General features: G+C 42.7%; 1 protein-coding gene and 1 long non-coding RNA gene across 12 annotated transcripts in view; one reads left to right on the forward strand and one right to left on the reverse strand.

Moving 5' to 3' along the window:
* The window catches only part of LOC140117323 (transcription factor 4), a 366241-nt gene that overhangs the window by 281800 nt on the left and 62778 nt on the right, over positions 1-21663 (reverse strand). The gene's annotated exons all lie outside the window — the stretch shown is intronic.
* Positions 1-21663, forward strand: part of LOC140117365 (uncharacterized) — a 136003-nt gene that overhangs the window by 19335 nt on the left and 95005 nt on the right. Inside the window, exon 2 of the long non-coding RNA XR_011853009.1 lies at positions 1463-1569. This is a non-coding gene — a long non-coding RNA (uncharacterized lncRNA). The remainder of the gene's footprint in view (positions 1-1462; positions 1570-21663) is intronic.

Raw genomic sequence — 21663 nt, forward strand, 5'->3', positions numbered from 1 at the left:
GTGAACTCACGGGGCGGGATCAAAAATTCAGACACTAAAACAGTCTCCTGTTCCCAAAAATATTCCCTAGTTAATCATCCTAAACAGCCTCCTCATGGTTATTTTATATAAAGCCCCCTCACCCCCTATGGATTCATTAGATACAGCCCCCTCAACCCCATAGATTCCTTATGTACAGCCTTATGTGGCCCCCCCCAGCAGCTCCAGGCCCTGGCACTTGCTTGGGTAAGCCGAGTACTAGCGCCAGCCCTGCCACCCATACAGCTGAAATGTACACATAGGCTGTCATCTAGTCTAGACAATGCTCTGTGAGCTTAACATATTGTCAGCTGCACAGATCTCTCTGCTGGTTTGTTACAATGTATCAGGCTGGAGTTCGGGCTGTTTAGCTCACAGAGCATCGTCTAGACTGGATACTATTGTCTCCACTTCTCAGCTGAGAGCAGGACTAGCTGTGTACAGGGTCCCTGCCTCTAAATGTAATCAGGGAGTTCTCATTTGCTAACAGCAAGCAGAGATATTGAAAATTAAGTCACATTTGCCCATGATCACTATAGTTTCATTCCAATATTTATCAGTTGATAGGAATCACTCAAAAAAGTAACAAAACAAGACCAGGCCTCATGTAGTTGACTTATTATTAAAGGGGTTGGCCAGGATTTAGAAGGAAGCCAAGAAGCTGCAGCTTCTGAGCGATGAAGGGGCAAGAAGGCAAATGTTTCTGGCTCAGTGTCCTTTTCTTTACAGGACAGCGAACAGTTGATTGTTGTGAGGGCAGGGACCCGCCATCAACACTACATCCTGGACAATCCCTTTAAGAGACATCATCTTTGAACTGAAAAAGAAGAATAATATGTAACAACTAGAATTCAACTAGAAAGACTGAAGAGAGAACTAACGAGTCCGGAATGGAAATTACCCTAATGATTCAACTTCACAACAATTCCAGCTTTATTAAAACGACATAAAACCCAACCCCTGCGCATTTCCAATGAAAGGGTTAGTGGAACGCTGCTTAACACAACTCAACGCGACTTAACGCAGCTCCGCGCAGCGGAAAACGGTAAAATCACTAAATGGGAACAACTTTTCCTGATGTGATTTAACAAGGAGGCAATAAAAATATAAAAGTCACTCCGCAGCCGTAATATAAAATATAAAACAAAAAGACGTCTCGGGAGGAAGTTGTAACAATAACCACAAAGAGCGTGAAAACGCTCAATAAGATGAGCCACGGAAAGATCTGCGACAGGAGAAGGTTTTAGGAGGCACAAAATTAGAATTTGGGATGAATTAGAGGCACAGAGCGGCACAGGGAGGGGCAAGCATCAATTATATCAGTAAATCAAGGAAGAGAATAATAAGAATAATGCCAGGAAGGAGACAGAAAGTCCCACAACTTCTACAACTACACAGAGCAAAATGATTAAACGCCTTATAGAAACGTTTGTTTCATTTGTAGTGGCCTGACCGGACCTTGCGTAGAACTGTCCCATCGGAGCAGTACAGTGCAGCCGCCTGCCAGAACTTATCAGGGGGCCGGAGCCTCCACCGATATATAGTATCTATGTAAGTCTTATGTACAAAGGCCATTAACAGTTTGTGAAGACAATGGGGCACATTTACTTACCCGGTCCAGTCGCGATCCAGCGGCACGTTCTCTGACGAGGATTTGGGTCTGCCGGGATTCAGTAAGATCGTGCGCCCGTTGCTGCGCCGAGGTCCGCCGGAGTTCACCCTCTTCTTCCCGGTGCATGTGAGTGCATGATCTTGCGTCACAAATCATTTTTTTAATATCGCGGTTTTTCCGAATCCGTCGGGTTTTCCGACGGCCATGCCCCCCGATTTCTGTCGCATGAAAGCTGGCGCCGGTGCACCAAAATGCGATCGAGTGCGCCAAAAACCCGACGAAAGTGCACGATTCAGACCCTTAGTAAATGAGCCCCAGTATTGCTCTTCAGTGTTAAGATGGTGCCATACAGTGTCTGTATACATAGACCCAGACAGTACCAGACATGGTCCAGATACACACAATAAGAAATATAGACTCAGATAATAACAATATACAAAGACCCAGAAAGTGCCGGTGTCCTGGTACCCAGACCCAGATACTGTCTGGATAGAAAGACTAAGAAAGTTCCAGACTGTCCCCTGGATAGTGCTATACAGAGTCAGTGTCCAGATATATAGACCCAGATACATAAAGCCAGACAGAGCTATAAAGTGTCCTGATACATAAACCAAAATGGTCACACACAGTGGGGGTCATTTACTAAGGGCTCGATTCGCGGTTTCCCGATTTTCCCTGTATTGCCCCGGGATTTTGGCGCGCGCGATGGGATTTTGGCGCATCGGTGCCGACATGCACGCGACGGAAATCGGGGGGCGTGGCCGAATGAAAACCTGACGGATTCGGAAAAACCGCCGCATTTAAAAAAAAAATTGTGTCGCGAAAACTGCACTTACCTTCCCCAGGAATAGGCCGGTGAATTTCAGGGCATTCCAGCGAGCCTCGGCGGACTTCAGCGCAGCAGCGCCACCTGGTGGACGGCGGAGGAACTACCTTAGTGGATCCCGGCCGGACCCGAATCCACCGCATAGAACGCGCCGCTGGAGCGCGAATGGACCGGGTAAGTAATGTCTTATAGTGCCCAGATATATACATTCAGATGCCTATAGTGTCCATATACATAGAGCCAGAAAGTGCCAGACAGTGTCCTGGTCACAGACCCAGATAATGCCATATAGTACCCAGATATATAGACCCAGATATCATAGAGCATTATCTATCTATCATCATATATCATAGAGCATGTATCCCTGGTACATACACCCCGATGGTCATATTAGGACTCAGATAGTGCCATATAGTGCCCAGATACATCCAACCTAATACCACACAGTAAACATATATAGCATTGCTAAGTCAGATGAATAATATATACAATATCTATACAATTGTCTAAGCACATTCATATTGTACCCTGCCAGTGACCATACATCACAGGATAGGGGCACATTAACTTAGCCACTCCGTCGTGATCCCCGAGGTGCGTTGTCCGCCGAGGATTCGGAGCTGCCGCTATTCACTAAGATCGTGCGTCCATATTCCTGCATGTGTCGCTTCCCCTCTGAGATCCGCCAGAGTTCACCATCTTCCTCCCGGTGCATGTAAGCGCTTGGCTTGCGACACAATTTTGAATGTTAAATCCCGCGTTTAGTCCAAATCCGTCAGATCGCAAGATGGCACACAACCTGATTTGTGTTGCGTGAAAGCCGGCAATGCCGATGCGCCAAAATCCAATGCGACAAAAAGACCTTCTAAATGCGGCACACATCGTAAATCGTTGGATATTCCAACGATAGTGCGGTCCGCGGACCCTTAGTAAATGAGCCCCATAGTGTCCAACGTTGCTACAACATATAGGGGGTCATTTACTAAGGGCCCGATTCGCGTTTTCTCGATGTGTTACCCGAATATTTCCGATTAGCGGCGATTTTCCCTGAATTGCGATCGGATTGTGGCGCATCGGCGCCGGCATGCACGCGACGGAAATGGGGGGGGGGGGGGCGTGGCCGAACGAAAACCCGACGTATTAGGAAAAACCGCCACATTTAAAAACGGAAAATCTGTCGCGGAGCTTGCACTTACCTTCACTAAGCCCGATCCGGTGAACTCCAGCGCGTTCTGATGCTTTTCAGCGCAGCAGCGCCACCTGGTGAACGGCGGAGGAACTGCCTTAGTGAATCCCGGCCGGACCCGAATCCAGCGCAGAGAACGTGCCGCTGGATCGCAAATGGGCCGGGTAAGTAAATCTGCCCCATAGTGCCCTTCCCTTCAACAAACCTTATAAAATGGTCGGCACAGTAGCTAGGTGGTTAGCACTACAGCCTTGCAGCGCTGGGGACCTGGGTTCAAGTCCCACCCAGGACAACATCTGTAAAGAGTTTGCATGTTCTCTCCATGTTTGTGTGGGTTTCCTCCGGGTCCTCCGGTTTTCTCCCACCCTCCAAAACATACTGATAGGTTGATTAGATTGTGAGCCCCATTGGAGACAGGGACTGATGTGACAAGCTCTGTGTAATCTGTGGGCGCTATATAAATAAAGAATTATTATTATCTATACATTGTATCCAATCACTGGACAAGTATTCCACCCCCCCTCATTCTATAGGAACATTCCATGTTTCCACATATGCATTTCTGTTATATTTCCCACTCGCTCTTTTCCTTTAAGATTCTTAGACTTTCCTCCGCTCCAGATTTTCGAGCGCCCGCTCTCTGCCAAGCTTGGTTGTAGAAGACAGATAGTAATGGGCCTCTCACCAACCATATTTAACCCATGTGAAGGGGGAGCGTCTAGATTAGAGCTTTATGGGGCTGTGCAGGTGCTTTGGAAAACCTTGTTTGTTCTGTGGAGGAGCACGAGGAGCTGGAGGAAAGGGCAGGCTGGATTCTAAGAGAGACAGATATGACCTGCAGGGAACACATATTACAATAGCAGGATAGATGAGGCGACGGTACGGAGATTAAAAACTTCTACAAGATGGAGGGAGGGCAGGGGAGAAGAGCTGGAAAGCTGCAGCCCAGCTCCTTTCATCCCACCTCTGATACCAGCGTATCACATATCATAAAAAGGAGAAAAACTGAGTCTTATTTCAAGGAAACAGCAACAAAAAGATGAATAGGTGGTAAATAAAGAGATAGCAAGAAAGATAAAAAACGACCTGGACCTGGACAGAGGACCTTTGTAGGAAGTAGAGAACATGACCTTAGGACTGTATGCACATCATTACATTATGGTAAGGTGCACATAGATCTATAGGCCTCCTCATACTGAAATAGGCAAAAATATTCTGGAATGATCCATTATATACCAAATAATAACAGTATTTGGCCTACAAGTCATATGGTCCTAATAGGGTGCAGCACAGAGTCATTGGAGTAACCAGTTCAGTAGGATGAAAATTTGCAGCATGGTTCCCCTTATTTTGGACTGATCTCGGTCCAGTTGGTTTTTGTCTTTAGGGAGAGAGGAAGTCTTATTTTGGTTTTATGGGGAAAGAGGGATCCACCCATGAGGAAAAATGGTTTCACCCATGCAGAAGATGGTACCTCCAATGAGTAAAGATGGTACCATCCATGAGAAAGTTAGGACCCTGCAAGAAGATGCCACCACCTATGAGGAAACATGGTAGAACCCATGCAGAAGATGGTACCACCCATGAGAAAAGATGGTACCACCCATCACACATCAAGAAAAATGGTACCACCAATGTAGATGGTGCCAATCATGAGGAAACATGGTATGATCCATGCAGAAGATGGTACCACCCATGAGGAAACATGGTAGGACCCAGGGTCAGCTCCAGGCTTCAGTAGGCCCCCGGGTGACAGAGCCTCAGTGGGACCTTTTTAGTGAACACACAAGGCAGCATTTTAAATTTAGAAACTAAAACAGTCTCCTGTTCCCTACAATATGCCCTAGTTTATTATACCAAACAGTCCCGTCATGGTTATTTTATATAGAACCCCCCTTACACCCTAAGGATAAATTAGATACAGTCCCCCTCGCCCCCATGGATTCATTACGTACAGCCTTATGTGCCCCCCCTACCCCAACAGCTCTGGGCTGCCCAGGCACGCCCAGTGCTGGCGCCAGCCCTGGTAGGACCCATTCATAAAATAGCACCACCCATGAGGAAACATGGCAGCATCTATGGCAGAAGATGGTACCACCCATGAGGAAGGATGGTAGCATATATGATGAAAATTGATACCCACTATAAGGGAAGATTTACACACCATTGAGGAAAGATGGTTTACCCCTTCATCCTCCCCCATGAGGAAAGATGTACAACCTATGAGGAAAGATTGGATCACTTATTAGCAGATATGGAACCACTTCTTTCACATTGAACCCTGATTTCATGGCACCCCCGGCGATCAAACACTCAGCCGCTTTAAGGGCGGCACGGTGGCCGAGTGGTTAGCACTTCTGCCTTACAGCGCTGGGGTCCTGGGTTCAAATCTCACCCAGGTCAACATGTGCAAAGAGTTTGTATGTTCTCTCTGTGTTTGCGTGGGTTTCCTCCGGGTTCTCCGGTTTCCTCCTACACTCCAAAACCTACTGTTAGGTTGTTTGGACTGTGAGCCCCATGGGAACAGGGAACAATTTGACATGCTTTGTGCTGCGCTGCATAATCTGTAGGCGCTATGTAAGTAAAGAATTATTATTTAAGGGTCTGAAGAAGGGGAGGTGTGGAAAGTTTGGAAAGGTGACACCATGTAGTGCCATTATAGAGCTTTGTCCTGATAAATGCAATAAAAATAAGATCTGCACACATTTCCACATTTGTCTTCCAGAATAGTGTAACTGATACATTAGAAGATCTTACAGCACAAAGAACATGTTACAAAACAAACGCATGTAGTTGCTGCCGCTATTTACTATGAAGGAGGGAATTCTAGAACATGGAAAAAATTAAACATTTTTTAAGTTAAGCTTTAAATTAGAGTTTTTCCCATTATCAAGGTCACCAGGTACAAAATAGTGAATGACACCTCATGTGATGGCCGCTGTGTCCTTAAACATCAATTTGTTACTCCTTTTATAAAAATCAGACCTTTCAAGAAAACATGACCCCCGAAGTTTATAGGTGAAGTAGCACATATTAGACAAGAGGGTGTAACCTTTTAATTCCTCTGGGGTGTGTCTCTAACTAATATGTTACCGCCCTCTTGGCAAGTATGAGACAATGGATATTAAAAATTCCAGTGGCCGTATCTTTTGAACGTTTTATAAAAACAAACACCAAATTTATCAGGGGTATAGTGGTCTAGTGGTCACATGAGATAGGTCCTATAGCATTCTGTATAGGTCAAAGGTCTTCTTTAATCATGAGTATATGACTTTAATGTTCACCCTCCTGTCAAAGAGAAAAATTTGACTGTTGATACAGGTATAAAATTCTCCACTCTTTCTATCGTTGGGTTTGACGAGCCTCATTGGCCCCCCATTCCTTCATCATAAATTGCCCAAACTATACGGGACTGGATGACTATCTTGTATACATAGGGGAATCTCAACTGTCTCAACAGCTTTTGCCAAGGGAAAAGAAGGAATGGGTGTAACTTATCCTTTGTTCTCACACCGATGGGGCTTGACCCTCCCTTGTATGAACACTCCTCTGGGCCCATCTCTCTGTAGTAGGGTAGTTTTAACAAAAATATGTATTTGGCCAATTGGGCTATAACCAGATTCAGAGATCCTGGTACAAATTCTTAGATCCTTCTATAATCCAACTAGGGTTTCCACCGACTAAGGGAACAGGAACATGTACAGCACGTGTAAAGGTGATGTATGATGGCCGGATCCCATGGGCTGCACACAGTACAGTGGGCAGGAACGTTCCCTCTGGTGGCCGAACAGCCGGAACAATTTCACGTGCAAGAGCCCTACAACACCGAGGACACATCCTTATGATGGGCCGTCAAAGTTTCATAGTTCTCTGCTTGACCCTTGGGTCTCCCACCTGTTAGCAGGTGACCTTGTGATTCTCGTGATTGGACAGAAGTTCCTACTGAGGAGAAATGTCCTAACCTGAAAATAGGACATCGATGTATTGATATTGGAAACTTTTCACATAAAAAAAAAATCAATAATGTTTTAACAATATTTTCAAATTTAGCTTATGACCTGATCTAAAAAGTTTCCAAGAAAATTACCCACGATGACAAATCTCTAGACACAAAGCTCTCCATACAATCCACACCGAGCTGCGGACACCCAGTGAACACGGGGATTAGGACCACATTTCATCACCCCAGACACCGGGCCCAGTGGGATGCAGGTGGAAAGCTTGAACAGCTGCAAAGTTCCTGAGCTGCTTTGGGACACAAAGAGACCATTTTACCCTGAGAAGGCTGGTGGGGGAGGGGGATTCGTGAATTTTGATTGCAGAGGCCAAGGCCAAGCTGGAACGTGCAGAAATGTAACAAAAAAATTTAAAAAATAATAGGAATTTCTTTTTTTGGAACTCAAAGTACAGAAAAAAAGTAAAAACCCCTTCAATGCATTTTATAATAACTTCATAGATTCATAAAAATTAATTTTGGGATGAACAAATTCAGTCCAAATCAGACTTTCCCAGGTTGTCCTGAAAGGTAAGTATGATATACAGAGGTCAACCCCTTTCAAGTTCTTGCAGGTTGAAGACATGACTAAACTGGGAAAAGTTGGGGCCCTTAGTTGGGTCAAAGATCCAAGGACCTTGGATATGGGGAGTGGACCTGGTAGACATCATGGAGGCAGATAGATGGACTTTCACAAGGTTGAAGAGATGTTCTTCCTTACACTAAGTTATCCTTTCCCATAGTCAATGGTTCTTGAATCTACCAAAGGTTTGGGAAAATTGATAACTAATTGGATTGGTACCAAGGCAACTTTTTACTTCTGGATTCTTTCACTCTTGCACCAGAGGCAACAGAGATCTGCTGATTGGTCAAGGTGCTCTCCAACATCCATCAGCCCAAAAAGTCTTATCCCAAAATGACCATTGTTGTATCATCACAAGTGACTTCATCATCTACGGAGACCACCGATTGCCCAAATGGTGTCGTATGACCCCAGGAACTTCTGCCTGAGCAATCTGTGCTGAGGACCAGCAGGCATCTGGATTCAGAGCCATTTGTCACCCTTGCACCCTTGGATTTTTCCAAGATTCCTGGAAAACCTTTTGTAGATAATATCTGCCCAAAGGAAACTGCACTGACCATATATAACAAGAAGAATATACACTCACCGGCCACTTTATTAGGTACACCAGTCCAACTGCTTGTTAACACTTAATTTCTAATCAGCCAATCACATGGCGGCAACTCAGTGCATTTAGGCATGTAGACATGGTCAAGACAATCTCCTGCAGTTCAAACCGAGCATCAGTATGGGGAAGAAAGGTGATTTGAGGCCTTTGAACGTGGCATGGTTGTTGGTGCCAGAAGGGCTGGTCTGAGTATTTCAGGAACTGCTGATCTACTGGGATTTTCACGCACAACCATCTCTAGGGTTTACAGAGAATGGTCCGAAAAAGAAAAAACATCCAGTGAGCGGCAGTTCTGTGGGCGGAAATGCCTTGTTGATGCCAGAGGTCAGAGGAGAATGGGCAGACTGGTTCGAGCTGATAGAAAGGCAACAGTGACTCAAATCACCACCCATTACAACCAAGGTAGGCAGAAGAGCATCTCTGAACGCACAGTACGTCCAACTTTGAGGCAGATGGGCTACAGCAGCAGAAGACCACACTGGGTGCCACTCCTTTCAGCTAAGAACAGGAACAGGATTTTAACAGAGACTAAGAGAGAAATGCAGTGCGAGGGTCTGGGGTTACACATTGTAGTGTATTGTGGTGTGATATGTGTTACTTCACAATGAGGTTTAATACATATGATTTATACTTTGGTAACATTTATACTTATGTATTGTGTTCCTGTTGGTTCTGTAAGTTCCAAGAGACACTAAGATTTTGGCACGGCTAGAGTAGGATAAACAAAGGCTGGGCGATAAAAAAGGCATGATGTGCCATCCCACCCACGCAGTGATTTTCTTTATACATATGGAGAAATGTTGCCCCCTACCCCAATGGGCAGGGCAGTGGGGCACTTGGCTGGCAGTGTGCTGTGCTTTGCTGTAGAGACGTTCCTGGTCCAGCAGTGCGGTTCCTCCCAGTATGAGATCATGGGACCTACGAGTCGAGGTTGTCATTGTAAAGCAAAAGAAGGAAATGGCAAAGTAGCCAGCACCAGGATACAAAGAGCTACGAATTGTAGGAAAAGCCAGAATTGTAGAGGCGAGGATGTGAACATATAGCTGTAGAAGAAATTAAATAGTATGATATCTCATACTATGTAACAGCCTGGCTACCAAAAATACAATATATCATAGTAGTATACAGCAGCTGGAGTACAGCATATCCCAGCAGTATACAACAGTCATTGTACAGCACAGCTTTATATAAAAGCAAAGATACAGTATATTACAGGAATATATAACAGCAAGTGTGCAGTACATCACAGAAGTATATAACAGCAGGGACACTGCATATCATAGTGGTATATGATAGCTGAAGTACAGTATATCCCAGCAGTATACAACAGTCATAGTACAGCAAAGCTTTATATAATAGCAAAGATAGTCAGTATATTACAGGAATGTATAACAGCAAGTATACAGTACACCACAGAAGTATATAACAGCAGGGACACTGTGTATCACAGTGGTATATGACAGCTGGAATACAGCCGCCGAATGTTCCAGCAGTATACAACAGTCATAGTACAGCACAGCTGTATATAACAGCAAAGACACAGAATATAACTGAAATATATCAGTGAGGATGCAGTATATCACTGGAGTATGCTGTATCCCAGCAATATACAACAGTCATAGTACAGAACAGCTGTATATAACAGCAATGATACAGTATATAACAGCAATATATATCAGCAAGGATACAGTATATTATTCCAGTAGTAAAGAATTCAGTATATTATGCTGTGATATAACAGCAAGGATATAATAGATCACTGTGGTATACACCAGCAAGTGTACAGTACATCACAGGAGTATATAACAGCAAAGACACCATATATCACAGTGGTACAGTATATCCCAGCAGGATACAAGAGTCATGGTACAGGACAGCTACATATAACAGTAGGGATACAGTATATACAGCTACATATAACAGCAAATATACAGTACATACAGCTGCATATAACAGCAAAGATACAGTATATACAGCTGCATATAACAGCAAGGATATAGTACATACAGCTGCATATAACAGCAAATATACAGTATATACAGCTATATATAACAGCAGGGATACAGTACATACAGCTACATATAACAGCAAGGATACAGTATATACAGCTACATATAACAGCAAAGATACAGAATACACAGCTGCATATAACAGCAAGGATACAGTAAGACACTTAACTGTGGAGGTACAGTTTATTAGTGTAATATATCAGCAGGGAAAATAACATCAGTGTACAGAACAATATTACACAGCAATAGGTAACAGCCAGAGTACACTATATCATACAAGTATATACAAGCAGCAATTACTGCTTAATATCAGTATATGTAACAAGCAGAGTACAGTATATTAGCTAAGTATATACCAGTCATCATGTACTAATGAACTATATATATATATATAACAGCCAGATTACAGTATTCACCTCTGTACAGTATATAGAAGTCAGAATATAGGACATTATTCTTGCAGCCTATATAGCAACCAGAGTAAAATGTATTCAATGTATTGACTGTCAATAATTTTTGGGGGCCCCTTAAAAAGTAAAAAAATTGGTGGGGGCCCCGGGGCTTGAGTCCCAGGAGCCCCTCCTTTATTCCGGCCCTGATAATAATAATAATAATAATAATAATAATAATAATAATACAGGGATATACAAAAACAACAGATGGAGTACAGTATATAACAGCCAGAATACAACCGGTGTAGTACAGATATAACAGCCAGGATACAACAGGAGGAGTACAGTATATAATACAAGAACAAGGAAACAGAGGAGGGGCTCCAGCAGAAACAGGTGAAGATTCCAAGTGGCTTAAAAAGTATCAAAAAAGAATTTATTAAATCCAGGTTGAAAAAGCACTTGCAAGTGCAAGGGAAACGAACATGGATACACTCTAGACAATGACACAAAAAAAACAGAGCTTGCGGTAACGCGTTTTAGACTATCGCAGCCTAGTCCTTACTCATACCTAGAGGCTGAACAGGATCGCTGTGGGGTGAGCTGTTTTCCATTATTTTTTTATTGTTACAGTATATAACAGCCAGGATACAACAGGAGTAGTAAAGTATATAAAAGCCAGAAAACAACAGAGGAGTACAGTATATAACAGCCAGGATACAACAGGCGGCGTACAGTATATAACAGCCAGGATACAACAGGCGGAGTACAGTATATAACAGCCAGAATACAACAGGAGAAGTACAGTATATAACAGCCAGAATACAACAGGAGGAGAACAGTATATAACAACCAGGATACATCAGGAGGAGAACAGTATATAACAGCCAGGATACAACAGGTGGAGTACAGTATATAACAGCCAGGATACAACAGGTGGAGTACAGTATATAACAGCCAGGATACAACAGGTGGAGTACAGTATATAACAGCCAGGATACAACAGGAGGAGTACAGTGTATAACAGCCAGGATACAACAGGTGGAGTACAGTATATAACAGCCAGGATACAACAGGAGGAGTACAGTATATAACAGCCAGGATACAACAGGTGAAGTACAGTATATAACAGCCAGGATACAAGAGAAGAAGTACAGTATATAACAGCCAGGATACAACAGGTGGAGTACAGTATATAACAACCAGGATACATCAGGAGGAGAACAGTATATAACAGCCAGGATACAACAGGTGGAGTACAGTATATAACAGCCAGGATACAACAGGAGGAGTACAGTGTATAACAGCCAGGATACAACAGGTGGAGTACAGTATATAACAGCCAGGATACAACAGGAGGAGTACAGTATATAACAGCCAGGATACAACAGGTGAAGTACAGTATATAACAGCCAGGATACAAGAGAAGAAGTACAGTATATAACAGCCAGGATACAACAGGTGGAGTACAGTATATAAGAGCCAGGATACAATAGAGGGAGTGCAGTATATAACAGCCAGGATACAATAGAAGAAGTACAGTATATAATAGCCAGGATACAACAGGTGAAGTACAGTATATAACAGCCAGGAAACAAAAGGAGTACAGTATATAACAGCCAGGATACAACAGATGAAGTACAGTATATAACAGCCAGGATACAATAGATGGAGTACAGTATATCACAGCCAAGATACTAAAGGAGTACAGTATATAACAGCCAGGATACAACAGGCGGAGTACAGAATATAACAGCCAGGATACAACAGAAGGAGTACAGTATATAACAGCCAGGATACAACCGGTGTAGTACAGTTTATAACAGCCAGGATACAACAGGAGGAGTACAGTATATAACAGCCAGGATACAACAGGCGGAGTACAGAATATAACAGCCAGGATACAACAGAAAGAGTACAGTATACAACAGCAAGGATACAACAGTAGGAGTACAGTATATAACAGCCAGGATATAACAGGAGGAGTACAGTATATAACAGCCAGGATACAACAGGTGAAGTACAGTATATAACAGCCAGGATACAACAGGCGGAGTACAGAATATAACAGCCAGGATACAACAGAAAGAGTACAGTATATAACAGCCAGAATACAACAGGTGGAGTACAGTATATAACAGCCAGGATACAACCAGTGTAGTACAGTGTATAACAGCCAGGATATAACAGGAGGAGTACAGTATATAACAGCCAGGATACAACCGTCGTAGTACAGTATATAACAGCCAGGATACAACCGGTGTAGTACAGTATATAACAGCCAGGATACAACAGGAGGAGTACAGTATATAACAGCCAGGATACAACAAGCGGAGCACAGTATATAAAAGCCAGGATGCAACAGGCAGAGTACAGAATATAACATCCAGGATACAACAGGAGGAGTACAGTATTTAACAGCCAGGATACAACAGGAGGAGTACAGTATATAATAGACAGGATACAACAAGCTGAGTACAGTATATAATAGACAGGATACAACAGATGAAGTACAGTATATAACAGCCAGGATACAATAGATGGAGTACAGTATATCACAGCCAAGATACTAAAGGAGTACAGTATATAACAGCCAGGATACAACAGGCGGAGTACAGAATATAACAGCCAGGATACAACAGAAGGAGTACAGTATATAACAGCCAGGATACAACCGGTGTAGTACAGTTTATAACAGCCAGGATACAACAGGAGGAGTACAGTATATAACAGCCAGGATACAACAGGCGGAGTACAGAATATAACAGCCAGGATACAACAGAAAGAGTACAGTATACAACAGCAAGGATACAACAGTAGGAGTACAGTATATAACAGCCAGGATATAACAGGAGGAGTACAGTATATAACAGCCAGGATACAACAGGTGAAGTACAGTATATAACAGCCAGGATACAACAGGCGGAGTACAGAATATAACAGCCAGGATACAACAGAAAGAGTACAGTATATAACAGCCAGAATACAACAGGTGGAGTACAGTATATAACAGCCAGGATACAACCAGTGTAGTACAGTGTATAACAGCCAGGATATAACAGGAGGAGTACAGTATATAACAGCCAGGATACAACCGTCGTAGTACAGTATATAACAGCCAGGATACAACCGGTGTAGTACAGTATATAACAGCCAGGATACAACAGGAGGAGTACAGTATATAACAGCCAGGATACAACAAGCGGAGCACAGTATATAAAAGCCAGGATGCAACAGGCAGAGTACAGAATATAACATCCAGGATACAACAGGAGGAGTACAGTATTTAACAGCCAGGATACAACAGGAGGAGTACAGTATATAATAGACAGGATACAACAAGCTGAGTACAGTATATAATAGACAGGATACAACAAGCTGAGTACAGTATATAACAGCCAGGATACAACAGGTGGAGTACAGTATATAACAGCCAGGATACAACAGGAGGAGTACAGTATATAACAGCCAGGATACAACCGGTAAAATACAGTATATAACAGCCAGGAAACAACAGGAGTACAGTATATAACAGCCAGGCTACAACAGGTGGAGTACAGTATATAACAGCCAGGATACAACAGGTGGAGTACAGTATATAAAAGCCAGGATACAACAGGAGGAGTACAGTATATAACAGCCAGGATACAACAGGAGGAGTACAGTATATAATAGACAGGATACAACAAGCTGAGTACAGTATATAACAGCCAGGATACAACAGGTGGAGTAAAGTATATAACAGCCAGGATACAACAGGAGGAGTACAGTATATAACAGCCAGGATACAACAGGAGGAGTACAGTATATAACAGCCAGGATACAACAGGAGGAGTACAGTATACAACAGCAAGGATACAACAGGAGGAGTACAGTATATAACAGCCAGGATACAACAGGAGTAGTACAGTATATAACAGCCAGGATACAACCGGTGAAATACAGTATATAACAGCCAGGAAACAACAGGAGTACAGTATATAACAGCCAGGCTACAACAGGTGGAGTACAGTATATAACAGCCAGGATACAACAGGTGGAGTACAGTATATAACAGCCAGGATACAACAGGAGGAGTACAGTATATAACAGCCAGGATACAACAGATGGAGTACAGTATATAACAGCCAGGATACAACCGGTGGAGTACAGTATATAACGGCCAGGATACAACAGGTGGAGTACAGTATACAACAGCAAGGATACAACAGGAGGAGTACAGTATATAACAGCCAGGATACAACAGGAGTAGTACAGTATATAACAGCCAGGATACAACCGGTAAAATACAGTATATAACAGCCAGGAAACAACAGGAGTACAGTATATAACAGCCAGGCTACAACAGGAGGAGTACAGTATATAACAGCCAGGATACAATAGAAGAAGTACAGTATATAACAGCCAGGATACAACAGGTGAAGTACAGTATATAACAGCCAGGAAACAACAGGAGTACAGTATATAACAGCCAGGCTACAATAGGTAGAGTACAGTATATAACAGCCAGGATACAACAGGTGAAGTACAGTATATAACAGCCAGGATAAAACAGGAGTACAGTGTATAACAGCCAAGATACAATAGAAGAAGTACAGTATATAACAGCCAGGATACAATAGGTGGAGTACAGTATATAACAGCCAGGATACAATAGAGGGAGTACAGTATGTAACAGGCAGGATACAACAGGTGGAGTACAGTATATAACAGCCAGGATACAAAAGGAGTACAGTATATAACAGCCAGGATACAACAAGCGGAGTACAGTATATAACAGCCAGGATACAACAGGCGGAGTACAGAATATAACATCCAGGATACAACAGGTGGAGTACAGTATATTACAGCCAGGATACAACCAATGTAGTACAGTATATAACAGCCAGGATACAACAGGAGGAATACATTATATAACATCCAGGATACAACCGGTGTAGTACAGTTTATAACAGCCAGGATACAACAGGAGGAGTACAGTATATAACAGCCAGGCTACAACAGATGGAGTACAGTATATAACAGCTAGGATACAACAGGCAGAGTACAGAATATAACAGCCAGGATACAACAGGAAGAGTACAGTATATAACAGCCAGGATACAATAGGAGGAGTACAGTATATAATAGCCAGGATACAACAAGCGGAGTACAGTATATAACAGCCAGGATACAACAGGTGGAGTACAGTATATAACAGCCAGGATACAACAGGAGGAGTACAGTATATAACAGCCAGGATACAACAATCGAAGTACAGTATATAACAGCCAGGATACAACAGGTGGAGTACAGTATATAACAGCCAAGATACAACAGGTGGAGTTAAGTTTATAACAGCCAGGATACACCAGGAGGAGTACAGTATATAACAGCCAGGATACAACAGATGGAGTACAGTATATAACGGCCAGGATACAACAGGTGGAGTACAGTATACAACAGCAAGGATACAACAGGAGGAGTACAGTATATAACAGCCAGGATACAACAGGAGGAGTACAGTATATAACAGCCAGGATACAACCGGTGAAGTACAGTATATAACGGCCAGGAAACAACAGGAGTACAGTATATAACAGCCAGGATACAACAGGAGGAGTACAGTATATAACAGCCAGGATACAACAGGAGGAGTACAGTATATAACAGCCAGGATACAACAAGCGGAGTACAGTATATAACAGCCAGGATACAACAGGTGGAGTACAGTATATAACAGCCAGCATACAACAGGTGGAGTACAGTATATAACAGCCAGGAAACAACAGGAGTACAGTATATAACAGCAAGGCTACAACAGGTGAAGTACAGTATATAACAGCCAGGATACAACAGGTGGAGTACAGTATATAACAGCCAGGAAACAACAGGAGTACAGTATATAACAGCCAGGCTACAACAGGTAGAGTACAGTATATAACAGCCAGGATACAACAGTTGTAGTACAGTATATAACAGCCAGGATACAATAGAGGGAGTACAGTATGTAACAGCCAGGATACAACAGGTGGAGTAGAGTATATAACAACCAGGATACAAAAAGAGTACAGTATATAACAGCCAGGATACAACAGGCGGAGTACAGAATATAACATCCAGGATACAACAGGTGGAGTACAGTATATTACAGCCAGGATACAACCAGTGTAGTATAGTATATAACAGCCAGGATACAACAGGAGGAGTACAGTATATAACAGCCAGGATACAACCGGTGTAGTACAGTTTATAACAGCCAGGATACAACAGGAGGAGTACAGTATATAACAACTAGGATACAACAGGCAGAGTACAGAATATAACAGCCAGGATACAACAGGAAGAGAACAGTATATAACAGCCAGGATACAACCGGTGTAGTACAGTATATAACAGCCAGGATACAACAGGAGGAGTACAGTATACAACAGCAAGGATACAACAGGAGGAGTACAGTATATAACAGCCAGGATACAACAGGTGGAGTACAGTATATAACAGCCAGGATACAACAGGAGGAGTACAGTATATAACAGCTAGGATACAACAGGCAGAGTACAGAACATAACAGCCAGGATACAACAGGAAGAGTACAGTATATAACAGCCTGGATACAACCGGTGTAGTACAGTATATAACAGCCAGGATACAACAGGTGGAGTACAGTATATAACAGCCAGGATACAACAGGAGGAGTACAGTATAAAACAGCCAGGATACAACAGATGGAGTACAGTATATAACAGCCAGGATACAACAGGTGGATTACAGTATATAACGGCCAGGATACAATAGGTGGAGTACAGTATATAACAGCCAGGATACAACAGGAGGAGTACAGTATATAATAGCCAGGATACAACAAGCGGAGTACAGTATATAACAGCTAGGATACAACAGGTGGAGTACAGTATATAACAGCCAGGATACAACAGGAGGAGTACAGTATATAACAGCCAGGATACAACAGGAGGAGTACAGTATATAACAGCCAGGATACAACAAGCGAAGTACAGTATATAACAGCCAGGATACAACAGGAGGAGTACAGTATATAACAGCCAGGATACAACAGGAGGATTACAGTATATAACAGCCAGGATACAACCGGTGAAGTACAGTATATAACAGCCAGGAAACAACAGGAGTACAGTATATAACAGCAAGGCTACAACAGGAGGAGTACAGTATATAACAGCCAGGATACAACAGGTGGAGTACAGTATATAACAGTCAGGATACAATAGAAGAAGTACAGTATATAACAGCCAGGATACAATAGAGGGAGTACATTATATAACAGCCAGGATACAATAGAAGAAGTACAGTATATAGCAGCCAGGATACGACAGTAGGAGTTCCGTATATAACAGCCAGGATACAATAGAGGGAGTACAGTATATAACAGCCAGGATACAACCGGTGAAGTACAGTATATAGCAGCCAGGAAGCAACAGGAGTACAGTATATAACAGCCAGGATACAACAGGAGGAGTACAGTATTTAACAGCCAGGAAACAACAGGTGAAGTACAGTATATAACAGCCAGGATACAACAGGAGGAGTACAGTATATAACAGCCAGGATACAACAGGAGGAGTAAAGTATATAACAGCCAGGATACAACCGTCGTAGTACAGTATATAACAGCCAGGAAACAACAGGAGGAGTACCGTATATAACAGCCAGGATACAACAGGAGGAGTACAGTATATAACAGCCAGGATACAACAGGAGGAGTACAGTATATAACAGCCAGGATACAACAGGAGGAGTACAGTATATAACAGCCAGGATACAACAGGAGAAGTACAGTATATAACAGCCAGGATACAACAGGAGGAGTACAGTATATAACAGCCAGGATACAACCGGAGGAGTACAGTATATAACATCCCGGATACAGCAGGTGGAGCACAGTTTATAACAGCCAGGGTACAACAGGTGGAGTATAGTATATAACAGCCAGGATACAACCGGAGGAGTACAGTATATAACAGCCAGGATACAGCAGGTGGAGCACAGTTTATAACAGCCAGGATACAACAGGAGGAGTACAGTATATAACAGCCAGGATACAACCGGAGGAGTACAGTATATAACAGCCAGGATACAACCGGAGGAGTAGAGTATATAACAGCCAGGATACAGCAGGTGGAGCACAGTTTATAACAGCCAGGATACAACAGGTGGGGTATAGTATATAAAAGCCAGGATACAACAGGAGGAGTACAGTATATAACAGCCAGGATACAACAGGAGGAGTACAGTATATAACAGCCAGGATACAACAGGAGGAGTACAGTATATAACAGCCAGGATACAACAGGAGGAGTACAGTATATAACAGCCAGGATACAACAGGTGAAGTACAGTATATAACAGCCAGGATACAACAAGAGGAGTACAGTATATAATAGCCAGGTTACAACGAGCGGAGTACAGTATGTAATAGCCAGGAAACAACAAGCGGAGTACAGTATATAACGGCCAGGATACAACAGGAGAAGTACAGTATATAACAGCCAGGATACAACAGGAGGAGTACAGTATATAACGGCCAGGATACAACAGGAATACAGTATATAACAGCCAGAATACAGCAGGAGGAGTACAGTATATAACAGCCAGGATACAATAGGTGGAGTACAGTATATAACAGCCAGGAAACAACAGGAGGAGTACAGTATATAACAGCTAGGATACAACAGGGGGAGTACAGTATATAACAGCCAGGATACAACAGTTGGAGTACAGTATATAAAAGCCAGGATACAACAGGTGGAGTACAGTATATAACAGCCAGGATACAACAGATGGAGTACAGTATATAACAGCCAGGATACAACAAGTGTAGTACAGTATATAACAGCCAGGATACAACCGGTGTAGTACAGTATATCACAGCCAGGATACAACAGGAGTACAGTATATAACAGCCAGTATACAATAGATGGAGTACAGTATATAACAGCCAGGATACAACAGAAGGAGTACAGTATATAACAGCCAGGATACAACAGGAGGAGTACAGTATATAACAGCCAGGTTACAACAGGAGGAGTACAGTATATAACAGCTAGGATACAACAGGGGGAGTACAGTATATAACAGCCAGGATACAACAGTTGGAGTACAGTATATAACAGCCAGGATACAACAGGAGGAGTACAGTATATAACAGCCAGGATACAACAGGTGGAGTACAGTATATAACAGCCAGGATACAACGAGTGTAGTACAGTATATAACAGCCAGGATACAACCAGTGTAGTACAGTATATAACAGCCAGGATACAACAGGTGGAGTACAGTATATAACAGCCAGGATACAACCGGTGTAGTACAGTATATCACAGCCAGGATACAACAGGAGTACAGTATATAACAGCCAGTATACAACAGATGGAGTACAGTATATAACAGCCAGGATACAACAGGCGGAGTACAGTATATAACAGCCAGGATACAACAGGAGGAGTACAGTATATAACAGCCAGGTTACAACTGGAGGAGTACAGTATATAACAGCCAGGATACAACAGGAGTAGTACAGTATATAACAGCCAGGATACAATAGAGTGAGTACAGTATATAACAGCCAGGATACAACCAGTGTAGCACAGTATATAACAGCCAGGATACAATAGGTGGAGTACAGTATATAACGGCCAGGATACAACATGAGTACAGTATATAACAGCCAGGATACAACAGGAGGAGTACAGTATATCACAGCCAGTATACAACAGGAGTACAGTATATAACAGCCAGGATACAACAGGTGGAGTACAGTATATAATGGCCAGGATTCAACAGGAGTACAGTATATAACAGCCAGAATACAGCAGATGGAGTACAGTATATCACAGCCAGGATTCAACTGTACAGTATATTACAGCCAGGATACAACAGGAGGAGTACAGTATATAACAGCCAGGATACAACAGGCGGAGTACAGTATATAACAGCCAGGATACAACAGGCGGAGTACAGTATATAACAGCCAGGATACAACAGATGGAGTACAGTATATAACAGCCAGGATACAACAGGCGGAGTACAGTATATAACAGCCAGGATACAACAGGTGGAGTACAGTATATAACAGCCAGGATACAACAGGCGGAGTACAGTATATAACAGCCAGGATACAACAGGAGGAGTACAGTATATAACAGCCAGGATACAACAGGAGGATTACAGTATATAACAGCCAGGATACAACTGGTGAAGTACATTATATAACTACCCAATGAAAGTATATCACACCGCATTGCAACACAACAGATGCAAAACACAAAATATAAGTGTAAATCAGCACAGCAGAGTATAACAGTAGAAAACAGCATATAACAGCAGTATATAACAGCAGCATATAACAGCAGTATATAACAGCAGCATATAACAGCAGTATTTAACAGCAGCATATAACAGGAGTAACCAACATGGGG

This window comes from Engystomops pustulosus, chromosome 1 (assembly GCF_040894005.1).
Source record: "Engystomops pustulosus chromosome 1, aEngPut4.maternal, whole genome shotgun sequence".
Lineage (NCBI taxonomy): Eukaryota > Metazoa > Chordata > Amphibia > Anura > Leptodactylidae > Engystomops > Engystomops pustulosus.